The sequence below is a fragment of the Salvelinus fontinalis genome, chromosome 22 (genome assembly GCF_029448725.1).
Source record: "Salvelinus fontinalis isolate EN_2023a chromosome 22, ASM2944872v1, whole genome shotgun sequence".
Lineage (NCBI taxonomy): Eukaryota > Metazoa > Chordata > Actinopteri > Salmoniformes > Salmonidae > Salvelinus > Salvelinus fontinalis.
The window spans coordinates 11,632,408-11,645,327 of record NC_074686.1 but is presented as its reverse complement, the minus strand read 5'-3'; positions in this window follow the sequence as shown (position 1 = coordinate 11,645,327).

The window sequence follows — 12,920 nt, the reverse complement described above, 5'->3', positions numbered from 1 at the left end:
CGCCTGACTCTCTACACCAGCTACACACAGGCCCGATTATATGAGTGCTTTGAAAGACTAGTTAAGGACCATATCACCTCCACCCTACCTGATACCCTAGACCCACTCCAATTTGCTTACCGCCCCAATAGGTCCACTGACGATGCAATTGCCATCACACTGCACACTGCCCTATCCCATCTGGACAAGAGGAATACCTGAGAATGCTGTTCATTGACTACAGCTCAGCATTTAACACCATAGTACCCTCCAAACTCGTCATTAAGCTCGAGACCCTGGGTCTCGACCCCGCCCTGTGCAACTGGGTCCTGTACTTTCTGACGGACCGCCCCCAGGTGGTGAAGGTAGGAAACAACATCTCCACCCCGCTGATCCTCGACACTGGGGCCCCACACGGGTGCGTTCTCAGTCCCCTCCTGTACTCCCTGTTCACCCATGACTGTGTGGCCATGCACGCCTCCAACTCCACCATCATGTTTGCAGACAACACTACAGCAGTAGACTGCTTGATTACCAACAACGACGAGACGGCCTACAGGGAGGAGGTAAGGGCCCTCGGAGTGTGGTGTCAGTCCCCCCCCCCCCCCATCCACATCGACGGGACAGTAGTGGGGAAGGTGGAACATTTTTTAAGTTCCTCTGCGTACACATCACGGACAAACTGAAATGGTCCACCCACACAGTGGTGAAGAAGGCGCAACAGCGCCTCTTCAACCTCAGGAGGCTGAAGAAATCCGGCTTGTCATCTAAAACACTCACAATCTTTTACAGATGCACAATCGAGAGCAGCCTGACGGGCTGTATCACTAGTCACTTTAAATAACGCCACTTTAATAATGTTTATATAGAGGTATCACTAGTCATTTTAAATAACACCACTTTAATAATGTTTACATATCCTACGTTACTCATCGCATATGTATATACTGTATTCTACACCATCTAATGCATCTTGCCTATGCAGCACGCCATCGCTCATCCATATATTTATGTGTACATATTCTTATACATCCCTTTACATTTCTGTGCATAAGGTAGTTGTTGTGAATTTGTTCGATTACTTGTTAGATATTACTGCACGGTCAGAACTAGAAGCACAAGCATTTCGCTACACTCGCATTAACATCTGCTAACCATGTGTATGTGACCAATAAAGTTTGATTTGATCTGCATATGGGGGGGTGAATTGCTGTTTTACTGCTAACGGTAAGAAACATCTCAGATTTTCCTCTATCAATAACCAAACCCACAGAAAACTTAGAGTGATTGTTCCTGGAAAGCAACTTCTCGCCTTGAAAACGGCCTATGTGACATCGATTATAAGTCAGCAACATATATTCGAGCATCAAAGTCGACTACAAAGTGTAAATAGGATTTGAGAGATGACAGAAGAAAATGGAATGTCACAAAATGAAGGGTAACAGTTTTCCTCGTGTTGGGTTTATTTCAATCCTACCCACATGTCCACAGCTGGCAGCATCCACGTAATCATCCATTCTGAGCGAAGCTGCATGAGACCTGATTATAATGCCCATGGTCAGTTTGGTTTGACATTCAATATCTCTTTTGGGCTAGTTAGGGACGATCAGTAAATTACACAATGTACATGGGACAATATTTTTTCAATGTCAATAGCTCCAAATTTCAATGACTTAACCTCAAACCAACTATAAATTGTAGAAATTCACATACAAATATTGAAGGCATTTAATGAGACAAAAAGATGTGCAATATGAAAATATTGTCTCATTTATGTTGTGCATGTAATGAATAATCAGGGAGAAAAAGGTGTAGATTCCCACGCAGATCGTGGCAGGTGTTTATTACACCTTGGCAGAAGGCAGGAATCATGGTCACAGGCAGGCAATGGCCATACACAGGTAGGCAAACAGGCAGGTGAATCAAAACTAGGACTGAAGGCTGTAACTGGTTCTCACAAACGAGCTAGGAAAAGGCTTACTAGAGTCAAAACAAACAATACCTCACAAAGGCACAAACAGAATGAACTGAACTAAATAAGGAGCTGATGAGACCAGATGAGTAACTAACACAGGTGAAATCAATCATTGAACAAAAATGAAAGACAGGGCTACGTTCAAGAACAGAAAGAAACAGGGCTACGTTCAAGAACACAACGAAACAGAACACAAGGTTTGACTATGAAAATAAATACAGAACCTTACAGTGTAATTTATTGACGGCCCCTAACTAGCCCCAGAGATAGGCTATCCAATATCAAACCAACTTTAGCATGGTCTCACATACATTTCAGTAACAGTATATTTATACTGAACAAAAATATAAACGCAACATGCAACAATTTCAACAATTTTACTGTTACAGTTCATATAAGGAAATCAGTCAATTTAAATAAATGCATTAGGCCCTAATCTATGAATTTCACATGACTGGGCAAGGGCACAGCCATGGGTGGACCTGGGAAGGCCCACCCACTGGGGAGCCAGGCCCAGGCAGGCAATCAGAATGAGTTTTTCCCCACAAAAGGGGTTTATTACAGACATAAATACTCGGTTTCATCAGCTGTCTGGGTGGCTGGTCTCAGACGATCCCGCAGGTGAAGAAGCTGGATGTGGAGGTCCCGGGCTGGCGTGGTTACACATGGTCTGCGGTTGTGAGGCCGTTTGGACGTACTGCCAAATTCTATAAAATTATGTTGGAGGCAGCTTATGGTAGAGAAATTAACATTCAATTATCTGGCAAAAGCTCTAGTGGACATTCCTACAGTCAGTATGCCAATTGCACACTCCCTCAAAACTTGAGAGATCTGTGGCATTGTGTTGTGTGACAAAACTGCACATTTTAGAGTGGCCTTTTATTTTCCCCAACACAAGGTGCACTTGAGTAATGATCATGCTGTTTAATCAACTTCTTGATATGCCACACTTGTCAGGTGGATGGATTATCTTGGCAAAGGAGAAATGCTCACTAACAAGGATGTAAACAAATTTGTGCCCAACATTTGAGAGAAATAAGCTTTTTGTGCGTATGGAACATTTCTGGGATCTTTTATTTCAGGTCATGAAACATGGGACTAAGACTTTACATGTTGCGTTCATATTTATGTTCAGTGTGATTTAATATTTCCCCTAATGCATCACAGTAAGTGAAATACAATACTATTAAATCATGTTGAAAACTGTGGAGTGAGTGCCATGTTAAAAAACAAATGAAACTGAATCCAGAATGAAGCGCATGTAGCACTGTCTTCACTGTCCCACTAGATGGCAATATTGTCGGTACTGTAACCGATGGCTACCACTTCTGATGTCAAAGGAGCTGGTGTTTGCTGCTCAGGCTTGATAGAGAATATTGACACGAAAGGTTATGTGGGTCATCCCAGGTTCTCATTTATCCAGTCCAAATGTATTTATTTGATGTAATTTTGTTCTGTTGTTACCATCATTTTTGTATACTTTTTTTATCCCTTTGGACTGTCTGAGGCGAGTGTGAATGCTCTAATAGCATCCCACCAGTAGCGATTAACAACCTAACATAAGGTTTTCTATATTTCACTTAAAATATTATTTCAGTTACATTTATTAAAATGTAGATTCATTTATTCATTAATTACCTTAGATTCTCATTTGGCACTACACATCAAAGGACATTTTAAGTTTATAGATACCAACTTTTAAGGCTATTTAATCACATATTATGTTCAGCTCCAATCTTTGTTTTGGTATGACTGTGTCAGTCAGCACTGGCTCATTGGAAACCGTGCGGCTAAAATATGATTGCCTTTCCATATTCAGATCAGCCACATCTGGTTGAGTAACAGAGGCTGTAGCACACTTGCATGTGCGCATACACACACACGCACACATGCGCGCACACACACACGTGTACGCACACAGACACACACGCACACCAGTATTGCCCAAAACATTTTCAGACATTAGCTTGTATTACATTCCCACATTCATAAATGCACACACACTGTAATTACTACTAGTTACTACTTAAACCTAAGCACCGTTGGCTGATTGTTATTTCTAAAACAGGGGAACAACAGCTTGACCCTTTGACCCTACCAGACCTCTCAGAGGAGTCGGCCTCTTCGATGAAATGGGTCTGAAGGGATCAGGAGTCCTCATCCCTCTTTCTCAATACAAGTCAGAAACACACAAAACAGCCTGTCCAGAGGAAGAAAAACATCTGTTTAGTTGATGCTTTGACCCACATTCAACTCACACGTGCCTGGTCACTACTGTACACACATACGTGCGCTAAAGCACACATGCATGTCACACACACACTCAATCACACCTATGCACTCGAATACACTTACACAAATACACACTCATTATACTAATCACCAAACTACACCACATTCAGCCAGTTTTATGGAGCTGAAGATGGAATGGGAATACATAGGAGCCTCCTGCATATTAGGCGCACTGGCTAACCTGATATTCTCTGTAATGGTATCCAGACGATAAGTGGGCAGCTGCAAGGCACAGCTGCTGCATTAGACAACCAGAGGCCAGTTGAATACACTGCTGTGCTGACAGGTCAGACTCCTTCAATTTATGCCTACCAACTAACGTAAGCATCCAGAGAAACATCCCCTCTCTGTGCACAGATGTGGGATCTTAATTTGAGACAGTTTGCTACAGCAGGAAAATAATCCTGCAGCTACAAGAAATGTGAATTATTATGTGTATTATATTTAATGGACATTTTTGTAGGGGTTGAAATATCAAAGTGGATATACACTACAAGTTTAACATTTCCTGCATTGCAGGAAAGTTCTCCTGCAACGGGGGATCAAATTAAGGTCCTACATCTGTGTGCATGTACAATTATACAGAAAAATCTGTTCATCCAGTTGTCTGATTCCAGTTTTGACTGTTATGGTAAAGGTTGTTTTCTGGCCTAATTACTTTCACAAGTTAAACATTTTTGGTTGGGTTGCTTTAAACAGTATATAGTCATTGCCTAGGTTTGTTTGTGTGAAGTTTATGTTTATTGATGTGTATTGAAGCCTGACCTCACTTGTGTGTTTGTGCTTGTCTTAACCCATGGGGGGCACTGTAACCCTTCTGTTACCATCTCTCTTACCCTGGGGTTTGTTGGATGAGGGAGAGATAGAGACTCAACACCTGAGGTTCAGGTATAGATGGTTTGTCCTGGTTTGATATTCTTCCTTCAATCTGTAGCAAATCTGTGGGATAGCAGCTGGGATCAAACTAGAGACCTTGTATTTGTCAGCTCAACATATGTCCAGACGATTACTGGACCATATTCCGACAATAATTCTATTTTAAAATGATGTGACATTAAATAAACCTACATTTTGAAATCCAAATACATCAACAATCCCCAGTCTATCCGGTCGTGCTGCCGATTCAGTTCTCCTTGCGGCTATGGAACCCTGATCTGTTTCATCGGATGTGTTACTTTGTCCCAGACCTGCTGTTTTGATCTGCTACAGCTGCCAGGCATTTACCAAATTGCGACTTTCTCTCTCAATCTCTCTCTCTCTCTCTCTCTCTCTCTCTCTCTCTCTCTCTCTCTCTCTCTCTCTCTCTCTCTCTCTCTCTGTCTCTCTCTCTCGCTGTGTCTCTCTCTCTCTCACTGTCTCTCTCTCTCTCTCTCTCTCTCTCTCTCTCCCTGTCTCTCCCTGTCTCTCTCTCTCGCTGTGTCTCTCTCTCTCTCGCTCTCTCTCTCTCTCTCTCCCTGTCTCTCTCTCTCTCTCTCTCTCTCTCTCTCTCTCTCTCTCTCTCTCTCTCTCTCTCTCTCCCTGTCTCTCTCTGGCTCTGTCTCTCTCTCTCAATTCAATTCAAGGGCTTTATTGGCATGGGAAACATATGTTAACATTGCCAAAGCAAGTGAAATATATTATAAACAAAAGTGAAATAAACAACACAATTTACAGTAAACATTACACTCACAGAAGTTCCAAAAGAATAAAGACATTTCAATGTCATATTATGTCTATATACAGTGTTGTAACGATGTGCAAATAGCTAAAGTACAAAAGGGGGGGGAAAGTACAACAAAAACAACTTTTCTTGTGGCAACAGGTCACAAATATTGCTGCTGTGATGGCACACTGTGGTATTTCACCCAGTAGATATGGGAGTTTATCAAAATTGGGTTTGTTTTTCGAATTCTTTGTGGATCTGTGTAATCTGAGGGAAATATGTGTCTCTAATATGGTCATACATTTGGCAGGAGGTTAGGAAGTGCAGCTCAGTTTCCACCTCATTTTGTGGCAGTGTGCACATAGTCTGCCTTCTCTTGAGAGCCAGGTCTGTGGCTCGTTAGCAAGTCTATGCTCACTGACATAGTCTGTACATAGTCAAAGCTTTCCTTAAGTTTGGGTCAGTCACAGTGGTCAGGTATTCTGCCACTGTATACTCTCTGTTTAGAGCCAAATAGCATTCTAGTTTGTTCAGTTTTTTTGTATATTCATTCCAATATGTCAAGTAATTATCTTTTTATTTTCTCACGATTTGGTTGGGTCTAATTGTGTTGCTGATGTTGCTTTGTTATGGAAGGTTTGGGATTCGCTCCCTTTTAGGTGGTTGTAGAATTTAACGTCTCTTTTCTGGATTTTGATCAATAGCGGGTATCGGCTTAATTCTGCTCTGCGTGCATTATTTGGTGTTTTACGTTGTACACGGAGGATATTTTTGGTGTTTGTCCCATTTTGTGAATTCTTGGTTGGTGAGTGGACCCCAGACCTCACAATATCTCTCTGCATTGTGCTTCTGCATCGCTTGCTCTTTGGGGTTTTAGGCTGGGTATCTGTAAAGCCCTGTGTAACAACTGCTGATGTAAGAAGGGCTTCATCAAATTCTTTCAACCAATCAGATCAGCTCTGAAAAAGATCTGACGTGAAAAGATCTGATGTGATTGGTCAAAATACCAATTTAGTGGGAAAAATATCAGAATTGGTCTGCCTGTCTAAACGTAGCCTAAGAAGCCTACTTCAGAATGCAAATATATTTTTTGAAAACAACATTCAAGCCAATCCCTTTACAATTAACTATTGTCTTTTCTTCCACCTTAAAACAATAGATGTTCAATGATTTACCTCTGAAATAATGAGTGATAATTTCGTCTATGCACGTCTGACACGACAAACACGTATACACATATGTTACAATCTACCTCCACTACCCTTCCCTTTGGTACTATTTTAGGAGCAAGGGCCTCTTTACGCCTTATATTGAAAGTCTAGGTTGTAATGGGAATGCATCGCTCAAGCGGTAAAGCATGCCGTTTTGGCTTCCGTTGTGTCACAGCGTCTCTCTTCACACTTCCCACGAGGACATCACATAATCTCTATTTCAGTATCAAGAGATACACACACACACCATAGACCTACAGTTGAAAATTAGAAAGTATTTTTGATTGTGATGTGCACAGCATAGCAAGACTAAGACAACACTGGTTTCCTGTTAAACAGTGTGGAGGAAACCTTTTTCACTAATCCTGAAGATTACTGTTCATATGGACACACGTACATATAAGTGTACCCTAATGCACACTGCACTCAAGCTGCACTCAAGCAGATAATGGCTAATTAAATCAAAAGACTTCTAACACATAATGCTTATAGCAATGCAAAGAAAGCAGCATGCTATTAGAGATACCACTTAAGGGTATGTTAATCACAGCCCAGATTTCAAAATGGACGACAATTGCCCCAGATAAATGATCCAACGAGGCACTAAGGGACAAAAGCCAAACAGCTGTGACACCCCATCCCCCTCCATTACTACCCTCAAGAGTCCCCTGCCACCATCCCCCTGGGAACCCACTACGCCCTTCTCCCTCCCACACCCAATCACTGCACTGGACCCCACCTGGTATCTCTCCAGCCCTACTATCAGCCTCATCAAATGACATTACCAAAACATCAATCAGAGATTAGCGTACTGACGTAGGTAAATCGGGTGAGGTGATGACTTCTGATTAAAAAGTGATAGCAACTGTCCCGACAGTCAACAACTACCAATAGTAAGGGATGCTAAATTCTGTCTCAATGGTAAACCTATAATTACAGACAAGGCAATCTGTAGCTCATGAATACTACATGAGGAGACAGGGCCTCAACTGACTGGAGAGGATTCAGCTTAAAGCCCACAAATTTCAGTGACAAACGCTGTGCTACAAAGGTCAAGGCTAGCACCAGAAGTCCTCTCGTAGTTCAACCTATGTATCAAAGGTGTAATATGAAATTTAAAACTCAAGGGTTTTTGCCACTGGAGCCATTGCAAGAGGGTGCCTCCTTGTGTGCTATGAAATAGGTTTATGTTGTGTGAATGATGAGACACCATGTGAGGGGAGCCTAAAGAATCTAAAGGAATCTTGCAGCCAGTCTCTCATTACCAATTGATCCACTGTCACGTTCCAGACACACACTTGATTTCTCTGTGAGTCAATGTGGATTCTGGAGTGCATGCCGACAGATTTCAGTGCATAGAGGATGTGCTCCAATTCGGGTGTGATGGATGGGAAAATCAGCCTGTGAAGCATAATAACCTCAATGAAATCTGAGAGAACATGATATGATGATTATGATGATGGGGAGAAGAGCAGGGATGGTGTGAAGCTTAGGACTCTGGGTCTGAGCACCTCCCACTGCAACTGGATCCTGGACTTCCTGACGGGCCGACTCCAGGTGGTGAGAGTAGGCAACCTCACCTCTGCCACGCAGACGATCAACACAGGGGCCCACAAGGGTGTGTGCTAAGTCCCCTCCTATACTCCCTGTTCACCCCCGTCTGCGCGGCCACGCACGACTCCAACACTATCATCAGGTTTGCTGACGACACAACGATGATTCAGCCTACAGGGAGGAGGTCAGTGTCCTGGCAGTGTGGTGCAAGAGCAACAACCTCTCCTTTAACGTCAGTAAGACCGAGGAGCTGATCGTGGACCACAGGACTACAGGGGGGGTTGAGCATGTCCCCCTCAGGAAGTTGAAAAGTTTGGCATGGGCCTTCAAATCCTCCAAAAGTTCTACAGTTATACCATTGAGAGCATCTTGACTGACTACATCACTGCCTGGTATGGCAATAGCACCGCCTTCGATCGCATGGCGCTACAAAGGGTGGTGCGGACAGCCCAGTACATCAATGGGGCCAAGTTCCCTGCCATCCAGGACCAGGTGGTGTGGAAGGAAGGCCTGGAAAATTGTTAAAGACTTCAAGCACCCAAGCTGTAGACTATTCTCTCTGCTTCCACACGGCAGGTGTTACCGGTACATCAAGTCTGACACCAACAGCTTCATAAGACTGATAAATAGCTAACAAAATAGCTACATGGACTATCTGAGTTAACCTTGTATCGTTCTTGGCCTTTTATTTTTATTTTTGCATTGTCTATATGTAACGGATGTGAAATGGCTAGCTAGTTAGCGGGTACGCGCTAGTAGCGTTTCAATCAGTTACGTCACTTGCTCTGAAACCTATTAGTAGTGTTGCCCCTTGCTCTGCAAGGGCCGCGGCTTTTGTGGAGCGATGGGTAACGCTGCTTCGTGGGTGACTGTTGTTGATGTGTGCAGAGGGTCCCTGGTTCGCGCCCGAGGTCGGGGCGAGGGGACGTACTAAAGTTATACTGTTACATATATACACACTCACAGGACCCTACACACTCACAGGGCCCTAAACACTCACAGGACCTTACACACTCACAGGACTCTACACACTCACAGGACCCTACACACTCACAGGACCCTACACACTCACAGGACCCTACACACTCACAGGACCCTACACACTCACAGGACCCTACACACTCACAGGACCTTACACACTCACAGGACCCTACACACTCACAGGACCCTACACACTCACAGGACCCTATAATATGCACATACATTTATACTGACTCTACACACCCGCACACCCACTCACATGCAAGCTGCTGCTACTCTGTTAATCTTATATCCTGTTTCCTAGTCACCTTACCTCTATACATACAGTATCTACCTCCATCACTCCAGTATCCCTGCACATCGTAAATAAGCACTTCGCTACAACCGCAATAATATCTGCTAAACATGTGTACGTGGCCAATAAAATGTGATGTGATTTTGATCTGACCCTGTATATAGTATGCTTACTTACTTACTTATTGTGTTCTTCATATTTCTTATTATTTATTGTGTATTTTTCTAGTATTACGTTGTTATTGATTATTGTATTGTTGGGTTTTGAGAATGCAAGAAAGTCATTTCACTGTTCTTGTGCAAGTGATATTAAAAACGTGAAACTTGAAATAAATAGTGTGGTGTGTTGCATGTGAGGGCAATGTAGCATAATATGTGAAGTACAAATTAGAAGGTGCCTGTTAACGCAAAAAGGGACTTGATATTCATTCATGCTCTAAAAGGTACACCAGAAATGCACCTGTGACTAAATGCCCATTCATGTACATCAATCCATCTGAACAATACAGCTTGTCATATTTGTCATATTTCCCAGCATGCTCTGTTGAAAGTGGATTTTTTTAAATGGTTTGTTCCAATATCTGTGTTTTCACATGTACATTGATTGTTTTTGTTTTCTATACTAATCCAAACTGTACTGCGCCTTCAGAAAGTATTCACCCCCCTTCACTTTTTCCACATTTTGTTGCGTTACAGCCTGAAAGAATTTAAAATGAATTCAATTAAGATTGTGTGTCACTAATCTACACACAATACCCCATAATGTCAAAGTGGAATTCTGTTTTTAGAAATCCTTACAAATTAATTTAAAAATGTAAGCTGTAATGTCTTGAGTCATTAAGTATTCAATTATTTTGTTATGGAAAGCCTAAGTAACTTCAGGAGTAAAAATGTGCTTAATTAGTTACATAATAAGTTGCATGGACTCACTCTGTGCGCTATAATGGTGTTTAACATGATTGTTAAATGACTACACCATCACTGTATCCCGCACTTGTAAGATTTCTAAGTCCAGCAGTGAATTTCAAGCACTGATTCAACCACAAGGTCCAGGGAGGTGTTCCTATGGTTCGCAAAGAAGGGCACCTATTGTTAGATAGATGGTAAAAAAAGAAGACATTGAATATCCCTTTGAGCGTGGTGCAGTTATTAATTTTACACGTTGGATGGTGTATCAATATAGCCAGTCACTTCATAGATACAGGAGTCCTTCCTTACTCAGTTGCCGGAGAGGAAGAAAACCGCTCAGGGATTTCATCATTAAAACAGTTTAATAGCTGTGAGAGGAGATAACTGAGTACCACTCTTCATATTTTCAAGAATAGTGGTGGTTGCAACATGTTATGTGTATGCTTGTCATCAGCAAGGACTTGGGAGTTTTTTTAAGGATAAAAATAAATGTAATAGAGCTAAGCAAAGGCAAAATGCTGGAGGAAATCCTGGTTGTCTGCTTTCCAACAAATACTGGGAGACAAATTCACCTTTCAGCAAGACAATAACCTAAAACACAAGGCCAAATATACACTGGGATTGCTTACCAAGATGACATTGAATGTTCCTGAGTGGCCTAGTTACAGTTTTGACTTAAATCGAGACTTACCCAGAAAGGTGATTCCAACATGTATTGACTCAGGGGGTTGAATACTTATCTAATGAAGATAAATTAGTGTTTTATTTTTGATTAAAAAACAATCTATAATTTGTGTGTAGATCATTGAAGCCCCCAAAATTATATTTCATAATTTTTAATCCCACTTTGTAATACAGCAACATGTGGAAAAAGTCTAGGGGTGTGAATACTTTCTGAAGGCACTGTAAGTGGTTGGATTTATAGTTGTCCCAGTTTACATGATGTAGGTAGTCTTCATGTACTGTATTTTCTTCCCTACTCTGACTGGCATTAGTCCCCACTCTAAATGCAAGTTGTGAGGGCTGGATGTCTTGCTGTAAATTGGCTTCCAACAGAGATTGAATATCACATTGCAAACCACCATAATGTGACACGTTAAGAAATAGAATGAGGCTGTACACCTTTGTAACTCAAAGGAAGTAAACTGAAAGAGAAATGTACTCTGCTGGAGTTGATTGTTATGTTTAAACAACACAGGAAAGTGTCAAATGGCAAGGGAGTCGGTTAAAAATGACACTGAAAAGAGTCAATTGACAATTTGAGTTACATTTAAGCAACTCTCTGAGAGTTGTATGTTTAATCCATTTAGTGTCGTTATAACACCAAAAATATAAAAACCATGACCAGAGTCCTTTTAACCAAAAACGAGGATATGAACATATAAACCACAAAATAGTGTTAAACACACAATCAAATTGAAATATGCCTTTGGCCTAGTGTCAGCCAATGCACAACAGAACATGCCCAGCCCGTCTGAAGTGAGTGGACCGGCCAGCTGAGCATTCCCGTAGCTTAGCCACATCAAGGGGTTTATAACAGCAGAGATAGCATGCTATCATATCGCCGCAGTCCCACGTTACTGCTTCTGAAATATTCAGTCTCTTGTGTCCCTAAAAGCCTTTCGTTGTCATGTTATTTTTCTAAGCAACCATGTGCGCGGTGCGTTCATCTGCATAGGAACGACACATTCGCTTCAGAGACATGGTTCCTCCTATACAGCTTCTGAACGTGCCGTTGGTTTGTTGTGCCGTGGTTGTAATAAGTATGATGCATTTTTTGTGCTGTTGCTAACGTCCCTCGCTGGGCCATGACAAGGAGCAAGTAGCAACCACCCTCCAAATGAACAAGTTCTCCTCCTCCGAGGCAAGCATGGCAACGTGGAGCAGTGAGTGAGGAAATCATTTTTCTCTCTCCTGCATCCCAATGTAGTCATTGGGTTCTTTTATACATGCTATGACCTGATGTTGTACTTCAGTATTCCCGCTCTTGTTGGTTACAGTAGTGTGCAGTAACTACCTGTCTGTAGTTGTCATCTTTCATCCATTCACATGTATTTGGGTCATATTTAGCTATTATCATTAT